Source organism: Pinus tabuliformis, chromosome 6 (assembly GCF_031772625.1).
Source record: "Pinus tabuliformis cultivar Carrire ecotype Pingquan chromosome 6, CPIR1, whole genome shotgun sequence".
NCBI lineage: Eukaryota > Viridiplantae > Streptophyta > Pinopsida > Pinales > Pinaceae > Pinus > Pinus tabuliformis.
In genome coordinates, this window is record NC_142292.1 from 1387523476 (window position 1) to 1387544001 (window position 20526).

Genomic DNA, 20526 nt, shown 5'->3' on the forward strand with positions numbered 1-20526 from the left:
TATAATATTAATATTAGGGTCTAATGTAAATCCATTGGGTTATAGTCATGGTCAACTATGGTCCAACATTACATTGTGACAAAGATTTCTCAGTATGAAATCAACCAATGTCATATTGTGACAAGTCTTATCTCAATATGAAAATCAACCACAATCAACCAGGTTCCATTGTCCTCTTGTGTCAAATATTATCTCAATATTTAAATCGATTATGCTTAATCATGGTCAACCTTAGTCAATAACCATGGTCACATTGTGACAAAAATTATCTCTTGGTCCAACATCATATTGTGACAACTATGGTCATCCATGGTCAACCATGGTCCAACATCACATTTAGACAAAAAATTTCTCAATATAAAAATCACCCATAGTCAACCATGGTGAACAATGGTTCAATGTCGTATTGTGCTAAAGATTGTCTCGATATGTAAATCAACCATGATCAACCATGTTTATTTTAGAATTTATAATATTTATCATAGGGTTTAGATACCTTGGTTTACAAAATACATCTTAGGGCTTATCATATAATTTTCTCAATATGAAAATCAATCATGGTCAACTATGGTCAACGGTGGTCCAATGTTGCATTGTGACAAAGATTGCCACAATGTGAAAATCAACCATGTTCCAACGTGGCATTGTGACAAAGATTGTCTCAATATAAAATCAACCATGGTCAACGATTTTCCAACGCCACATTGTGATAAAGAATATCTCAATATGAAAATGAATCATGGTCAACCATAGTCCAGCATTGCATTGTGATAAATATTTTGTTAATATGAAAATCAACTATGGTCAACCATGGTCACCCATGTTTATTTTAGGGTTTATGATATTTATCAATCATGGTTAACCATGGTCAACCATAGTCATATGGTGCATTGTGACTAAGATTGTCTCAATATGAAAAATAACAATGGTAAAACATGGTCAACCATGTTTATTTTAGGGTTTATAATATTTATTTCGTGGTTTTTGTACATTGAGTCTATAATATTGATCCCATAGGTTTATAATCCCTTGTGTTTTTAGTATAAATTTCATGGGTTTATTATTTCCTAGGATTTATAATATCTATTCCTTAGTTTATTAATCTAAGGATTCATATTCATAGGGTTTTTAATATTACTACTTGGATCCATGGATTTAATTAATTAATAATATTTAATATAAATTATAAACAGAAACCATATTTATATTAATAAAATAGTATTAATAAGTAATAAAAATAATTTAAAAATCATTATAACTATTATTAATTATTAATTAATTAATTTTAATAATAAAGGAATTAATTATTTAATGAATTAATTAACTATGAATGAAATAAAAATGAATTATTTAATTAATTAACAATATTAATAGCAATATTCAATTAACAATATTTATGTGTAAATAAATCTTTCGATGATAACCATATAATAGAAAATATTGTCGACGTGTTTATAATGAGCTAGTGATTCATCTTTATATTAATAAATAAATTTATTATTATTATTATTAATTACTTAAAACAACCATATTTATTAGTGTGACTGTGTTAATATTTACATTAAATTATTGATAAAATAATTATATGAAAATAAATATATTTGATTCATTTTTATAATTAGAGATAATTTTATTGAAAAGAATGAAATGAATAACAAAATACAAATATTAGATATCATTTTGGGATTCTGCTTTAAGTAAGTCATTCATTTATGACCATTTCCATAAGAGGTAGTGGTAACTCACTAAATTCTCATGATTTTTAAATAGTTCACTTGGCACTCATTGCATCATGTGATGCCACAAGGGTGAAGAAGCAGGATTGAAACTACTGAAGTGAATCACATAGCGTCAATCATCACTTCGAGGACTTACACCCAGTAACCAAAACTTCCCTATAGATCACCGATAAAAAACTACTTGTGGATCGAAAACCACTTAATACTAAAAAATAAAATAAAAAAAATAATCATTTTTCCTATACTTCAAAACAAAATAATAATTTTTCCTGCACTTCAAAACAAAGTTAAGAGGGAAAAGTAATCTCCGAACTATTTCATTCGGCCAAATGGATGGATTTGTGCAAGAGATCGTAAAAGGAGTACAATGGAGAAAATAATACTTCATTTTATTCGATTAGGCTATAGTTTTTAAATACATTCTACGTATAAGAGAAGGCGAAGCGATCATTCATGAACTACATGTCACCTTCCTTATTGCGCCCCTGCTAAATTCGATATTCCTTCCGTCCATTCTGAGATCTTCCTCATTTTTTCCTTGAGCTGTTCATATTCAACAAGGCTTGCTTCAAGATTCCTATTTTCATCAATGAGAAGCTGAATTCGTTCAAGCGCAGCACCTCCAACTTTTTCTTCGATCGTCCTCACTTTTTCCTTGAGTTCTTCAAATTCAAGAAGCCTTTCTTTCAGATTCATATTTTCGTCCACGATAGTCTGAATTTGTTCAGGCGCAGTACCTCCAACTATTTCTCCCATCTTCCTCAATCTTTCCTCAAGTTCTCCGCATTCAAGAAGCCTTTCTTTAAGATTCCTATTTTCTTCCATGACAAGCTGAATTTGTTCAGGCGCAGTACCTCCAACTCGAACCGCATTTTGTTCAAAGGTAACCATGTGGGATTTACTTTTCCAGAATTCGGTGCTCATTTGAATGATACGGCTCTCCAATAAGGAGGAGATAGGAGATCTTTCGAACTCCTCTTTGCCAGAGAGAGGCTTCAAGCAATCGGCCTCCACAAAACCCACAATGCCCTTCAATGCGGGGCTCATGTTTGATCTCCAAAAGGGAACAATTAGCCGATTCTGGTAATACATATTAAATCCCGTGATATTTATAAGCGGTGCTTCTTTCACGAATCCCATCTGGCTGTCACGGAGCGCTTACTGTTCGTTCCGTCTATTACTTCAGGCAGATTACAGACCTGTAATTTAGAAAACTTCATGTCACTGTCCAAATCGTAATGTTCCACAGACTTCCCGCGTAGACTGATGGAAAATCTTTTGTTTGGCCAGCGGAGATATAAAATGGACAGATAGGCTCGGAGTGAGTAACGAAACCGATCTGCAATATGTTGTTGGTGGAGAAAATGGAATAATTTTTTGGGTTTAGGGTTTTCATCAGGAGAATTTCTGATCTGAATGTCGTCGTCCCGAGATTCGAAATCGAGCTCCGTCTCGCCATCTTTATTCCGCCATAAGTTGTAAACAATGATCCGTGTGCCCCGGTCTCCGATTTCATCGAGCACGGCCAGCAATTCTTGTTCTGTTGAATACGGCGACCATTCAAGAATGATCTTTAAAAGATTATTCCAGTGACCTTTATTGCTCTCGTTCAGCATCCGTTGCAGAGTCAGCTTCCCGGATGTCGCTTTCGTGGCTCTGTAATTGAGAATAGGGACAATGGTGTCTTTCTGGTCGGTTTGCGCTGCAAATGTGTAGGAGAGAAGCCCGACGCTGGCGGTTGAGGATGAAGGGCAAACGGTGAAGACCACGGCGTCGGCTCCTAACCGCATGGTGGCCGTCTTCAAGCCGCTCTGGTAGTGTCCGAGCACCGATTCGTCGAAGCTCGTGGCGGCGATTGTAGGGAACGTGATGGACAGGTTGAGGTCATTGGGACTCAGTCCTAAGCCATTGTATGTAACCTGCAATGCAGGGCCATTGTTGCGACGATCCTCGATTCGGTTGATGTGGATGAAGGTGGCGCCCTGGCCGATCTCGGAGACTGCGTTGTCCACCAATTCGGCGATGGCTCCGAACGCCCATTTATGGCAAGTGGCGTTGGTGTTGATCAATTGAGGATGCACTGAAACATGTTCTGCGTCTAAGTTCCGTGTATTTGCTGGCCGATTGCTGTGACCGCTCCCTGCGGCCTCCATGGTCAAAGGTCATCTAGCGCTTTCGCTCTTCCATTCTCATGGTACTTGTTATAAACAAAATTTCTCTGTTCTATGGAATGTGAAGGGTCGTTTCTCTTCGCGCTCAGCGGATCCGAAAGGGGGTAGAGAGTTTCGATGCGTTCCATGGTGTTATGATTATGCACACAAATAATTATTGTAATTCATGGATACAAAATTGAGCATTTGCACTCTTGATGTTAAGAAGCAATAAATGTTTTATGAGTTTAGTTACGGCTTACTAGTAAGAATGAGGTGTTTTTGTGCACATTGTTACTCTAAATTATTAAGGATTTAGGTTACCATCAATATCTTGTTTTATGTAATTCGTTATTTATTTCCACCTTTTATTAATAACATTTTATTTTTTATCATCTTAGACTTTGTAATATTTTATGTATAATTAATATTGAAATATTTTTTTATTGTTTATAAATTTAAATGCCACAAGTCACATAAACGAAATTACAATTCTCCGAAATTACAAACCTCCTTATAGCTGATAGCTTTCAACACAATGATTTGATCATAGCTCCACAATTGCATTGGACTAAAAATCTATATTGATTAGAGGTTTAGATTACATACCTAAAACCAAGTGACATGTAAATGTCAACTTATTTGAGTGACAAATGTAATGTAGACCAAGATAGGGTGGAAGGCCAACATTGTTGTCATTTACCTTATTTGTGGTGTAACTTCTCTTTGAATTATACATGTAAAGCCAAACCATACCTATGTTACTTGTACAAAAGGTGATGTAAATCATGGTGATTCCTGTGTTAAGCTAGATAATTATATTAACAAAGTAATAAAAATGACAACTCATCTTAATTATCAAACAAGAGACAAAAGCTATAAAGGTTGCAAACCGTGAAAAATCTAATTAATAGAAGAATGATATGCATCAAACAACTAACTTCCTTACTTTATGTAAAGCACTTGACTAGGTATGTGCTAACAAAGAGAGCTTCAATTTGAATAATATCTTATATCATTACCAATAAGATAGAATAATTCAAATAAGAAGATGAATAATGGAAATAAATAACAAAATAGGTTAAGTTCACTCATTAAAGATAAACATGACAATAGTATCTTCATTCACTAGAAAAATAAGTAACGGAAAATTAAATAACTCACAAAATCGTATGATTAATTAATATAATTATAAGTTACACTATAATTCATTGTAAATAGAATGCATAAAATAAGAAAGTGCATAATTGAAGTAAGACTAATGTTAATAAAGCAAATTAGTAAAGAAGGTAAACAAATTAAATTAAGCAAAATTAGAGGCTTTGACTAATTAATATAATTAGAAGTTACATTATAATTTATTGTAAATAGAATGAATAAGATAAGAATGTGAATAATTCAACTAATGAGGAATGTTAAAAAAAATAATAATAAAGAATGTAAACCAATTAAATTAAGCAAAATTGGAGACTTGTTATTGTACTACCGTGGAATGGACACTATTCAAGGGAGTCATATGAAGTTTACCATAAACTATTAAATCAAAGTTAAAGAAAAAAATTTATTCAATAATAATGTAGGTGTTATACAAATTATCAAATTTAAAACTTTATTTTCATTTAAAGTGTTCAAACTAGATAACAATAGTAATATTAAAAAAGATTAAGAAGTAAAGATTTTCTATGTTGGGTCTGACACATAACAAACTGAATTAGATCCTCTAATGGAAAATATCTAATAATCTTATTTATAAAATCCCTACATTCCAATAGGTTGTATACCTCACTATACTCCCACTCAAAGACAACTCATTTTAGGAATTGTTGCTTACCTCTCCTTATTAGACCTAATTTAAAATGTATCTTAGATTGGTATTCAAAATTCAAATGAGTTAATAAACATTTCTTTGATCTTGGAAAATTTCCTAGTCATCCCCATAGATTCAATATATGCTTGTATGTTATTGTATATTTCTTTTCGTAAATAATGTTATGTATGTGTTTTACTAGTAAATATCACATGTAATCCATTAGATTACAACATTGCTTTCATTTCTAGCAACACATGTTTTTGGATTGTATAATAGTTGCACCATGCATAAATTTTGAGTTTAAAATAGATTTATAAGTGGTGGAAGAGAAAATTGGATAACTGTTTGAAAAGTTGTGCTAGAAGAAATTGACTAAATCTCACACAAGTAATAGCATAAGTCTTACTAGGTCCTTAAAGAATTCAAGAAATATATAGATTAAGTTCCACATGAATAATCTTATGAACAAAATAATAATTGATGTCAAAATTAATCATTGACACTTGAAAAAATATTTACGAATGGGAATAACACATGTCAAATGACTTATGTGAAGGAATATAATAAACTCATCACATATCCTTGGAATTAGGTAAAACATGTGAATTTAGGTAGAAAATGTTAAAGCAATATTTGATTTATCCTTTAAGTAAAAATTTAGTAATGTTACCCAATATAGAGTGTTAGAGAAAAGTTGATGGTAGACAAGAGGCATGCATCTTCATCACCGAAGTAGCAAGGCTAGTGAATGAGATAATGCATGTGAGGTTTATGTGAAGGATCTCCATCCACTTACTATATTAGTATCACTTTCAATCTCCTTTTTCTCATCATGATAGTTACATATTATAATTTGAAGGTGATTATTCCTATCACTTATATTATCTTGAAAATGATTACTTTGCATGGAAGGGATGATCTAGGGCTTATGGTTACTATTTATTCTAACCACTAGCATAGATAATGACTCAAGTGATTCATTCCTGAATGATTTAGTTCCTAGGGATGTGAGAACCTCACTGCTTAGTGGCCAAGAGTCTAATAAATAATGTGGAAAGGTGGCAAATTTGCTATGGATTTATTCAAAAAAGGAGGTCAACACCTTACCACTACGTTTTCCATTTGTAGAAACCATTACGTCATTGGCTCTATAGATTTTGAAGGTGATATTTTTGGCCCTTACTAAGTCATTTATATACTATGATTAAGGAACAAAACTAGTATTTCACTATGGATAGGAAAGAAACCAGGGTAAATAATTTATTTAAGAGAGTGAGAAGAGGTAGGCCTCAATCTTATAAAAAATGTACCAATGGTTCCTTCTCTAGAAAGTTGTCCAAGTTAGAGAATAAATCTAGATAGGTTACTTTTCACTACCACCATAGTTTCCCTGTAGAAATCAAGGACACATTTAAACGAATTGAGGTGAATGTAAGGGATAAATGAGATAATGTGTGTCAAAGGCTATTGATTTGAAATTAATGAATTAGATACTAGATATTAGGGTTGCATACTTTATGGATACAAAATATTCTAGGTAGATAGGTACTCATTTCCACGGTTAATGAATATTTGAAAAAATGATCATTGTGAAAGACATTATATAATATCATCTTGGAAAATGTTAACATGCAATATAAAACTATGATGGATGAACTAGACTCTTTACACGAGAAGCATGAGACCTTAGTCAAGATCTTGTGGGATATGGAAGTACTGGTATAATATCATAACCAAAAGCAGGAATCACCATTTATAGAATCTTCAATAGATGTCAATCTTCCTCTCATATATGTACACTTCACCTTTAAATCTCAAAACTAGGAGCTTTTCTATGTGTTCGTAGCATTCCTTTTAATTCTCTATTATTTCAAAGATTCAAATTAGTAATTTCACTACAATAGGATATAGAATAGAATGTATAGCAACCCTTAGTTGATTTTCCATGTAAATAAAATTAGACCAAGGTGATGGGACACGTATTGCAAGTTGAATGTTGGGTAAAACATATTGATGGGTATCAGTTATTGGGAAAGGAATTCACGAAGGAAAAGTGTCAATAATTGAAAATTTACTTATGAAATAAAGGGAAATGGGAGAAAAGGAAGATGAAGAGACACAAACTTGAAGGAGAAGGAAATTGAAGGAAAAATGGAGGGAAATCAAGAAAATAGATGCCTCAATGAAAAAAGCCTTTTGATGATCAATTGCTAGCATTTTGACAAAAAAAATTTGAGCTATGTTCCATTCTCTCATTCTCTCATAGTCTTGCACACTTAGAGCATTCTTGGAGCATGCTCAGAGCACTCTAGTATTCATTTGAATTGGAGAAGGAAGGCAAAGGAAAGAAAGGAAACAGAAGGAGACAATGGGCACATAAACTGCAACTATATTTCTCTACAACTAATAGGTTGCATGTATGATCTACTTGTTGGATTTTGTGTGCGTGACATATGCATGTGATTATCTGGTTATGTGTTGTCATTGGAATGAATATTTTCCAAAGTGATGATAATTTGAGCCTTACCTTTCCATTTATTGGATAGCTATGGTGTTGTGGGTTTTTCAACTTGGTTGTTTTTCTGATTGGTGCTCATGTTCCTTATCGTTGTGCGTTGGAACAAATAGTCTGGAAGCCCTTGAAAAAATTGGTTTGAGTTACTAGTCATGGACCCTAGATTCGAACAAATGCTTTTGAGCCCTTGATTGGTTGAGTTACTAGTCCCAGATTTGAGTTGGTTAAACAATCTAGAGCCATGCAAGACTGTGGGTTGAGTTACTAGTTCCTAGAGCGCTCGACAACATGGCCAGATACTAATCTAGTTATGGTTAGTGATGTCCGACTGTGGAGGTGGAATCACTATGGGTGAGGGTTGAGGTGGTTTTGCCTTTGGAAGCCCTTGTTGGTTATGTCTTGGTTTAGTCCATGAAATCACACATTCTTGATTGGAATATAGTGCAGGGGTGATTGGTTGAGAGATTTGGGTCAGCCCAATTTATGATTAGGTGGTACGTGGAAGTCCTTGGCTTGGTTGGATTTTTCATATGTTAATAAGATTTATTTTCCTTTTGTGATCTATGAGCACTTGTAGTGGTTATCATGTTGACATTATGGTTGGTTTTCATGGTTTCCATTTTGTTTATATGTTGTTTATATGCTAGTTATATGATGTGTTCTACCTATGGCTCTTGACATGTTTCGATAATTTATTAAACAGTTGATGAATGAATAGGCTAACAATTATTGTTGTAGCTAGATTGAGAGGGAATTGAGCTTTCTTGATGATTCTCTCATGATCCTATTAAATTAGTGAACATATATGTTTTTATAACCTACTACGTATGTGTATTTATGGTTATGTCTATAATTTGTTCTTGTCTAAATCTGGATTAGTGTTATCGGAGGGGTCTTCTGTTTCTCTGCTTTTCTTTGCATGTCCCCAACGAGGTTGGGATGTAAGGATCTAGGGCTCGCAAACCCCAATGGTCACCCATGGGGGAAGAAAATAAAGACAAAGGGGCAGGAGATCCTATCAAAATATTGCTTGAGGAGGCCCTCGAAAGACAAAGTAACGTGGCGATGCATAACTTTGCCCAGATCCTTCAACGGTTTCCCACCGACGGTGCATTCACATCCAGCAACCACTCTAGAGGGTCCAATCCTTGTAAGGTACAAGTCAACTTTGACATTCCCATATTTGAGGGACAAATAAATGCAGACGCCGCAGATAAATGGTTAAATATTTTAGAAGGATATTTTTCTATTCATGATTTTTCCAGTCATGAAAAGATTAGTTTTTCTCTTCTCAAAGTCACCCCCCACGTCAAGGACTAGTGGAAAATCCACTGTGAGTAGAAGGATGAAAGTATGACCTCACTGTTTTCAGTTGTACCCACTTGAAACTGGTTCCAGGATGTCATCAAGGAGTAGTACTACCGTTTTGGGAGCCATGAGGATCAATACATAAAGCCGACAATGTAGTGATAGGGAAGCGACCAATATGTGTCGGAGTTTACCAATTTTTTTCATACCTTTGCACAATGTTAGGTATCAAGGATTCTAAGAAACATTTGGTACTCAAGTACCACGACTAACTACACAGGTAAATCGAGGACGAGATGGAGTTCCTGGACATCTCCTCGTTTAGCATGATATACCAATAAGCCATCAATGTCGAGCAAAAGTTTAAATAGAAGAAGTGAAACTTTGGATTTGTGAATCCAAAGCAAGGGAAAGGTGCCCCCAAACTACAAAACAAAGGACAAATCCAAGGCAAGGTGGCCCAAGACAAACCGCCAAAGCCACAAGCAAATAACAAGACTGCGAATCTAAAGAAGGAAACGGGAAAGTGGTGTGAGTTCCATAAGAGCTCCACTCACAACCCAAGTGAGTGTCGGGCCAAGCAGTCACTAGTGGCCAAGCTAAAGGCTTCAGAATCAGATGCATTTTCACACTCTGAGTCAGAACCTGATAAGGAGAATGAGAAAGGGAAGAAAATTATTGATGTGGATCCCAATGATACCATTGCCACCATGAAGATCCAGAAGGAGGAACCCAAGGATCCAAAGGAGGAGGAGCACCTCTTCCACTCCCTAATGTGGGTAAAGGGTTTCCTACTATAGTTCATTCTCAACAGCAGGAGGCAAAAGAACCTCATTTCAGTAGAGATCGTGAAGTAGATGAGCTAAAGCAGATGAACTTACTGACCACAACACACCCACAACCATACACCATTGGGTGGCTTCACCAAGGATGGGATCTTCGTGTGAGCCAACAGTGTCATCTTCCATATAACATTAAGCACTTCACGTATGAGGTATTATGTGACGTTTCTCCCCTTGAGGTTTGTGATGTACTATTAGGCCAACCATACTTGTGCAAGTGACATGTTTTGTATGAGTCAAGGCATCATGATGTTAATAATACTTTGGGAAATAAGTTGTACAGAATATTGAACATAGCACTGCCTACCTCCATCTCTTTGGTTACTACAAAATAATGCAGTAAGCTCATTTCCAAAACTAGGAAATTTGTTTTTGCTGATGATACACCCTTAGGGAAATAAGAAGACAGTGGCCACAACCTCTAGACTGAACCCCTTTGCACAACAACAACAGATGGACAAGGTCGTGGAGGAGTACGAGGACATCTTCACCTCCCCCATAGGGGTACCTCTGCACTGTCAAGTCAAGCACTCCATCGATCTGACCCATGTGCATCACTGCCAAATCAAGAGGTAGATTACAGACTTATTGAAAAAAGGTCACATCCGGTCGAGTTCATCGCCCTATGGGAGCTCGGTCATGTTGGTACAGAAGAAGGATGGGACTTGGACACTCGGTATTGACAATCAGGCACTGAGCAAGATCATTGTTGAGAATAGGTATTTGATCCCACGGATTGGCGACCTTCTGGACCAACTCAAGGGGGAAAATATCTCATCAAGATCGACTTGAAATCTGGATATCAACATGTACCAATCAAACCCTCTGATGTGTGGAATATTGCCTTCAAACCCAAGGAGGGCCTTTTCAAATGGTTGGTTATGCCTTTCGGGTTGAATAATGCTCGTGCAACCTTCATGAGGCTCATGGATGAAATATTGTGTCCATTCACCAACTCATTTGCAGTGGTATACTTGGATGACATCCTGATCTTCAGCCAAAATTGGGAAGAACACCTCCACCAAATACGACAGGCTCTCCAAACACTACAACAAGACTAGTTGTGTGCCAATTTGGAGAAATGCACTTTTGGAATGACTGAGGTTCAGTATCTGGGATACGTTATTGATGAACATGGGGTTCATGTCGATCTAGCCACGATCCAAGTCATTTAGGATTAGCCAGCCTCAACCACTCTGAGAGAGCTCTGCAGCTTTCTGGGTCTTGCCAATTTCTACTGCCGGTTCATGTTGGGATTCTCTCACACCCCTTGGCCTTTGAGTCAAGTCACCAAGGGAGGAGTGAAAGAAAAAATATTTTGGTCTGAATCTCAACAGAAGGCATTCGCATAGTTGAAACATTTCCTCTTCTCTGCATGAGTTCTCACATAACCAGACTTGCAACAACCATTTGAGATCAATAAATATTCCTGTGACTATGTTATTGGGGCTGTTACACTAAAATTTGTCCCCATGACTATTTACAGTTAGTATGGCTCCATCAACTGTCATACTATCCTCCTTGGCAAGTCTTATACCTCTGCTCTTCATGTCAAACTCTAGGAAAGAGAGGAAGTCTTTAAAAATATATATAACTCTGGGTACGCAGTTTCTCTTAGCCTTACCTGCGTGTACAGCACCTCAAGTTCATATTCCCTGCGTACTTGTATGCTCTGTCTGTAAAGGGGTGGGTGCGTACCCCTGTAAAGGTCAAAAGGCACGAGTTTTACTTCAAAAGAGTTACTTGTGGTCGATTCTAGAGCATTCTAGAAGTTTGTTTGACGTGTATTGAGCGCCTCTAGATGGTTCATGTATCCCTATGAAAGAGGAAGTTATCCCATCAAGAGGGGAGCTATCCCATTCAAAGAGGGGATTATCGCATTGATGGTGGACCTGATTAACTTCCTCCAAAGCACTATAAATACATACATTGGGCCAGAGGAAGGGGAGGTTGAAAGCTGAACATTCCTAAGGGTAGATGCTGCTGGAATTAGGACTCCCTTATAGAGCTTGAGAGGAGAGATTCCCATCCTTTCTTAGCTTCATTTGGAAGTGGGTGAGCTGATCAAAGTAAAGGAGAACTCTTACTGGACCCTGGGAGGGACCTGCACAACACCAAGGCACAGGTTGTAATGGTTTCTTTTGTTTCCACTTAATACAATTAAGCTCATTTTTCTCAACAGGTTGTTATACATGATTTGTTTCATATACTCCTTGGTCTGTATGATGAATATGTTTTATTTTATGAGTTATTTGGGTGCTATGTAATCGTTTGCTTGTTAGTGAATGCAGGTTTCGAAGAGAAGGAGGAGCTCCTCTGGATCAGCGAGGCTAGATTGCTACAAAGCGTTGGACTAAAGGTATGTTATAAACACCTGATTACTTGTATTCTAAATGAATATTTAGGGAAAGGTAGTGTTTAATTGTCTTGTTTGTCACTAGAAAGCCTTAGCTTCTAGGGAGGTCGGTTTTGTCCGCAAAATTGACTCTTTCTGCATGACAAAATGGCGACCATACTGGGGAATCCATGGATTTGATTGATTTCTCTTTTGATTGATACTTTGATTTGAGAAAGGTCATTTTCTTTCTGGTTTTTGGCTGATTGACTGTGAATTTGGGTGGAATAGTTTAGGGTTAAGTTAGATTTTACTTTTCTTGGTTTTGCTAGAAGTACGCAGCCTCTGAGTTAAGCATAGTGCGTACTTGTACGCACTGCAGCTTTGTACACAGAGCGTACACGCACCTGTGCAAACAGGTTGCCTGCGTACCCTGTCAAAAGTTGAGAAAATTTCAATTTTTCCTTTTTGCCTCTTAGATTTTGTTTTTAATTTGTTTTTGTTGCCCAGATCCACTGGTTACCTGTCAGAAGTCTTCATCTAAGCTTGTTTCATTAGTATCAAGGGTTTTAGTGAAATTCATAGAAGTTCTAGCCCTAGGGTTTGATTTTTGCATTGGTCCTGTAGTGACTTTGGCTTTAGAAGTTGTAAAACCTTGGATCTCCCTGGTCTTTTCAGTCTTCGTAGGAGTCAGACCTTTCATAAAATCCACCTGTGTGAGAAACCTACCTTTGTGTTGTCTCTTTTCGGAATTTCGAGAAAGCTTGTTGGTTAAAGTTGTGAATTTCGTTCTTAAGAAAAAGAACAAAAGATTTTGATTTTTGTTTTTGACTGGTTTATGATTCTGCATGAATGAGTCCTTGGTTGAATTGTAACTGAGTAAAACATCCTGGAATTATACTTGGTAGGCTTTTTCCTCATTAGATTTGCTTTTAGGTGAATTTCTCTTAGATTTGCTTTTAGGTAAAATTGATTTGATTGTCATAGATTTTTTACACTTGATTTTTGTTAAAGTAGTTTTACATGCTTTGTTAATATAGGAAACAATACAAAAAATCTCTTTTGAAGAAAAGTTTGTTTTAGTAGCATTTGAAATCTTTGAAAAGAGAAAGGAATTTTCGTGAAATAATTAGTGGTCATGTGCTGTATGCTTTGGAAAAGATAAAGAGATTGTTTCTTTGATTTTCGTTGCCAAGAAAGTTGTCTTTATATCAATTTTGCATTCTCCAACTCTCTTAGCTAGGGAATTCATTGAAAAATGAAAAAATTATAAATCATCCTAGGTGCATCTTTTTAGTGGATTTGAGTCAAGTCTACACACGATCAGTTTCATCTCCACTACCTTTTGTCCTAAAGAAAAGACATAAAATTAACGCTTAAAGTAAAATTTACTTAGTAACCTTTTATTTACTAGAGCTCTGAAACACCAATATAGATCAGGCTAGTGTCTTGGAGTAGGAGAGTAATTAACTCTCCAAGACAGCAAAGCCAAACAAGTAGCTCATCTTGTGGTAGGATAAATCCAACTGTTGCATTTATGCTCTAGGAAAGCTCCTCTTAAAGGAGAAGCACGAGACCGTGTCCGAACCAGTGAGGGGATCAATCCTCCTTCATTGGGAAAGACGCCAGATACGCACATACTACAAACGATAAACCTCGGATTATTGTCGAGGAGCCTGGGGTCACTTGTCGGTAAACCTTCGATTATTGTCAAGGAGCCGACAAGGGGATTGAGCTTGTTACTCTTCCCTTGCATGCTATCGGGTCGTAGACTGTTCCCCCAAGTGTATTTGTTGCTGTTGGTGACCTTAGTGACCATTATCTTTAGGGTTCTACCCAAGGTGACGGTGGAGGGAAGATCCCACTATACCTGGAGCAGACGTCGGCTAGACTCACTTGGATTTTCCGGGGAGTTCACTTCACTTGAGACGGTTAAAGTGGAGGAACTTGTGCCGGTCTATTCATTAAGCAGGTTGTCGGGGTAACTGTTCCACCCGCCACTTCTGTACTGAATTCGACGATGTTGGGCTTCATCACCAACTAGTGTTTTCGGTCCGGAAGGCTACTGTTTGTGTATGGTTTGACGCCCTAGATGTGGGATCCATCGCAAGTTCAATAGGTATTGCAGCCAAGTGTACAGTTGTCATCTCAAACTGGACAACCCTTAGTTTTTGGTTCACCCCAACAACCAGTCCAGTCTAATGTTCAAACTTCTATACCTTCGGTAGTTTCTCAGTCTAGGCCTATTGTCCCTAGTACTCCATCTCAAACGACTGCTGCAACTACCGCAACATCTGTTCAGTCTACCACACTTACTTCTGGAGTATCGACAGCTCCGGTTTCTACTGTCTCTGCAACTACGCCTCAGACATCTTTACCATTGTCTGGATCTACGATTCAAACTACGGTTCAGATGCCTGTAGGACAACCTGGTTTAAGTACGGTTGTCACTAATCAACCACAATTCACTTATCAACCGTACCAGGGGCAGTACCAATACGGGCCTGCTGTCCAGCAGCCAGTTTACCAGTATCAGCCGTATCCTGGGTACACTTATCAACAACCTCAACAACCCCAGTACGGTCCGGTTAATCCTGGTTTTCCGGGAGGATACAATATCCCGAACGCGATTCCTATTCCAAGTTATCCTGGATATCCTCCTCCTGGGACTAGTCTTGTGACCCAGAGCTTTAGGGATCCTAATTGGAAATTACCGTTTATCGCAACTTTGGATTTACCAGACTTGTTGCGCCTAACGAACGATCCAATAAATTATCTTCCGTTTTGGCCGCCAATGCCAAATAAGTTGTCGAGTGACATACCCAAGTTCGAAGGTAAGTCTGGAGAGGACCCGTCGAATCATGTGATGACTTACCACCTCTGGTGTGCCTCTAATTCCATCTCGGATGATTCGATCCGCTTACGTCTTTTCCAGCATACTCTCATTGGTCTCGCGGCCAAGTGGTACATTGAGTTTCCATGGGCCTCTTTTTATAATTTTAGCCAATTAGCTACCTCGTTCTTAACTCATTTTCAGTTGCCGGTCAGATATGATAATGGCACGAAATTACTAAATTCATTAAAACAATCGACGTCCACTTACATTTCCGATCATATTCATGAATGGACACGTCGAAGGGGATTAGTGAAAGTTTTTATCCCGGACCAAATCTTAGCTGAATGGTTTGTTAAATCATTATTACCGAAGATTACTAAAGACGTAGCTAAGGCCGGAGTAGTTACTGAGGAGCAAGTGATTTCTCAAGCGTAGTACCTTGACTTAGTTTATACTCAGTCAGATACGTTACACGAAAAGATCCCAGATCTTGCTAAGTCGAATCAAATCGCTGCTGCTCCTTCGGGGTCTCATGCCGCTGATGGCATGATTGGTACGGTAAATACTAAAAGCAAGAAGAAATCCTCAAAGAATTATTCTCCTATTATAACCTTACCAGACTCCCCGACAAGAGAATCTTCTGCTGAAGTTTCCGCTGATATTCATGCTGTAGAGTCATCTACGGCTAAATCAAAATCCGGTGGGAAAAATAAAGGTAAGAAGAAGAATAAAGCAAACAAAGCTCCAAAGGAAAAAATATAAAAGTCGGAAACCAATGACGAAAAGCGCAAACCTCGATATCCTTGTCTTATTTGTGAAGAGGATCATTTTACAAGAGATTGCCCTCATCGGGCCGAGGTTGTGAAAATTGTCAAAGGTTCCCCAACTGCTGCTGTTTTGAAAGATCCATTTCCAAAGTAGGAGAGTAAGATGATAGGTTCTTCCTCGAGTGCCAGTGAAGAACCCATATTAATGATGTCTCATGTAAGGATTGCGACTCGATCGCAAGATTATGGTAGTAAAAGTCCTGTTGATGGCAAAGAAGCAAAATCTTCTCATTCTAATCCATCAACCTCAGCTCCCGGTTCCGATCCACTATAGATCGAGAAGCCTAACCCAGACTTAGTAATCAAACCACCCGCCAAGGGTGTACTTCGAAGGTCTGTTTTTAATCCACATGCGAGAGCGGCCCAGAATTACAACATTGTTGAGGATTTAGCTGTTTCACCCTCAACAATGTCGGCTTTGGAAGTGCTGCAATCATGCCCAGCGCAACGCAAATTACTTTTGTCGGCTATAGGAGCTGTTGATGTTCAGGACCCAAACCTAATAATCTTTGATCTAGAAAATAGTACACCGCATTTACCCCATCAAATGGCTTTCCAGATCCCAGTGATAGTCAAAAACAAGCCTATTCATCGGATTGTAATTGATGAGGGAGCTTCCACGTGTATTATGTCGATACAGTGCTGGAGATCGCTTGGTTCTCCATCACTAAATCAATCCCCGACCATTCTTAAGGCCTTTGATGTCCGTGGGTTCCATCCATTTGGCATTCTACAGGATGTGCCTATAGGGGTTGAAGGAAAAACCGTTAGTCTAGATGTGGAGGTGGTTGATGCCCCTCTAGACTACAACCTTCTCTTGGGTCGAAGTTGGTCTTACGCTATGACAGCGGTCGTTTCATCGGTCTTCAGAGTAATAAAGTTTCCACATAATGGCAAGATCGTAACCATAGACCAGCTGGCTTACTTTTCATCCGACCCAGCCTCTTCAGAGAGTATCCAGCATGTCGGTAAAATGACTATCCCTTATAAGGATGTTGGAGTATGATTAGTTAAAGATGTCGGTTTACTGGGAACTTTTCCTTTTCCTCCAATCAACGCCTTGTCTTCATTTGCATCTATTCATATGATTACTTCAGACACCATTGTTTATGATGATCCTTGGATCGTTCATTCTGAATCTGAGATAGACTCATTTGTTGATGCAATGCCTTTGAGTCCATACGAAATTTCGTATGAAGCCGTGCAGTCTTTTACCGACCCGAGTTCAACCAGAATCGACCAAATGAATGTGGTCTGTGAAAAATCACTTTTCACGTCAACCTCGGAGTTAATAACGTTTCCCGAAGTTATGTCATCTGACGAACAACTTTGTGAAGTCCTGTGTGTAGACGATTTACCATGGGAAAATCTCCATCATAGATCTTCATTTCTACCTGAGGATGATCGTTTTGAAAATGATTTCTCATCAATATTTACAGCTGAATATGTCAACGAAGCTCAGAATCCAATGAAACATCCTGATTCAGAGCTAAATTTGGGAAACATTTCTCGCACTATTCCAATTGACATTTTAGTCAAGCCCGGAATTGTTGAGCACATTCATATAGGTGCCTCGTGTTCAGATGACGAAATTCAAACATACAAGGCCCTATTTCAAGAATTCCACAACGTGTTTGCCTGGTCCTATGAGGAAATGCCAGGAATTGATCCCGCGATTGTTGTCCATGAGATCAAGACTTACCCGGATGCTAAACCCGTCCGGAAACGTTTGCGTTAGATTTACCCACGAAAAGCGGCTGCGATTAAAGCAGAAGTTGAGAAGCTGTTGAAAGCAGGTTTCATTTATCCGATCCCGTTAACAGATTGGGTATCAAATATTGTTCCGGTTAACAAAAAACAAGGAACAATAAGAATATGTATCGACTATAGGGATATTAATCGTGCTTGTCCCAAGGACAACTACCCAACACCCTATATCGATCAAATAATTGATGATTGTGTCGGCAGTGAAATATTTTCCTTTATGGACGGTTTTTCCAGTTACAACCAAATCAATATTCTACCTGCCGATCAACCAAAAACGGCTTTCATTTTTCCATGGGGGACATTTGCTTATTGAAAATTACCTTTTGGACTTAAGAATGCCGGAGCCACTTTTCAAAGGGCGATGTCTTATGCGTTTCATGACATCAAACACATTGTGCAACCGTATCTCGATGATTTGCCCGCTCACTCATTACATCGAGCTGATCACCTTGTCCATTTACGAGCAATATTCATGAGGTGTAGGCATTATCGGATTCGGTTGAACCCACACAAATGTGTCTTCCGTATAGAAGTGGGACGATTGCTGGGATTTTTAGTTTCAAAAGCCGGCATCCGCGTCGATCCCTCGAAGGTAGAAGCTATCATCAAATTGCCTCCTCCTTCGAGTCTTCGCCAACTCCAAAGTTTGCAGGGGAAAGCAAACTTTTTATGCCGATTCATTCCTAACTATAGATTACCAAGGGTTTTACCCGGTTGTTGAAACAGAACACACAATTCTCTTGGGATGAGATAGCTCAGAAATCTTTTGATGCACTCAAGCACGCGTTAACCCATGCACCGTTGTTGCATCCTCCCAACTACAACCAGGATTACTTTTTGTACCTCGCCGCCGCTCATTCCACCATTGGAATGGTCTTAGTATAGGAAGACGAATTCAGAACGGAACATGTGATATAATACCTTAGTCGGACATTAAATCCAACTGAGCTCAAATACTCACATGTGGAGAAATTGGCATTGGCAGCCGTTCAAGCTGTCCAACGTTTTCATCACTACATTCTACTTCGTAAAACTACAGTTATTTCAGATTGCAACCCTATGATTTACATTTTGACTAAACAATTGCTAGGGGGAAAGTACTCTAAATGGATCGTTATCCTGCAAGAGTTCGACTTGGAGTTTGAAAAATCTAAGTCTAAGAAATCCTTAGTTTTTGCAGAGTTAATGTGTGACTTCCCACGTGCTGACACAGAAACTGTGGCAGAGGAACCCATTGCGGAAGAATCTTTGTTTCTCATCAGCAGTTTAGATCCGTGGTATGGGGATATAATTGTCTATCTCCAGACCCAATCCTTTCGGCCTGAAGTTTCAAAGTCGGAACGCCAAAAAATTCGGTTCCAGTCCCAACAGTACAAAATTATTGGAGATACTCTTTATCGCCGTGGGGCGGACTTGGTTTTTCGACGTTGTTTAACTCACGAGGAAGCTGAAAGGGTTCTGAATGACTGTCACTCTGGAGCGTGTGGCGGTCATATGTCTGGGTATGCCATAGCCCAAAAGATATTGCGCGCTGGCTACTTCTGGCCGTCCTTGTTTAAAGACTGTATCACGGCGGTACGGAAATGCCACAATTGTCAAGTGTTTGATCACAAGATGCGCGCTCCACCTGCTTCTCTCCACCTTATAATTGTCGTTGGTCCTTTTGTCAAATGGGGTATCGATTTTATTACATGTAATCCTCACTCGGCCGGGGGCATGCGTATATCATCCTTGCGGTTGATTACTTTACTAAGTGGGCCGAGGCGATGCCTACATTCGAGGCAGACGGCAAGACAGCTGAAATTTTCATATTCAATCACATTATTGCTAGGTTTGGTGTCCCACAACCGATAATCACTGACCATGGGTGCCATTTTCGAAACATTATGATGACAGAACTTACAGGCCAGCTTGGTTTGCGTCGCAATAGCTCAACTCCTTATTATCCATAAGCGAACGGTCTGGTTGAGTCCATCAACAAAGTTTTAGTTATCATGATCCGACAAATCATTGGAATTCATCGGTCGAATTGGCACAACATGTTATTTTCCGTGCTTTGGGCGTACCGAACCTCAGTGAAAACATCAACAGGGTTCACTCCTTTCCAACTAGTTTATGGTTTGGAAGCTGTGCTGCCCATTGAATGCGAAATCCCGTCACTTCAAATGGCTGTCGAATTACTTCCAGCTACTTCCGAAGAGGAGAAGTGTTTATTATACTTAGCTCAATTAGATGAGACTCGACGTGATGCTGCATTGGCAATCGAGACTCACGCAAAACGTATGAAAGCTCAGTATGATCGAAATGTGACCCCTTGAAATTTTTTGGAAGGAGACCTAATGCTATTATATGATCAAGCTAACGATAAATTAGGTGCTGGAAAATTTGTTCCTATGT

General features: G+C 38.3%; 2 pseudogenes; one reads left to right on the forward strand and one right to left on the reverse strand.

Annotated features, from left to right (window-relative positions):
• Positions 1 to 2866: 2866 nt before the first annotated feature.
• On the reverse strand, positions 2867 to 3892 carry LOC149263805 (protein MICRORCHIDIA 6 pseudogene; annotated as a pseudogene).
• Positions 3891 to 20526, forward strand: part of LOC149263806 (2-oxoisovalerate dehydrogenase subunit alpha 1, mitochondrial-like) — a 37018-nt pseudogene continuing 20382 nt past the window's right edge.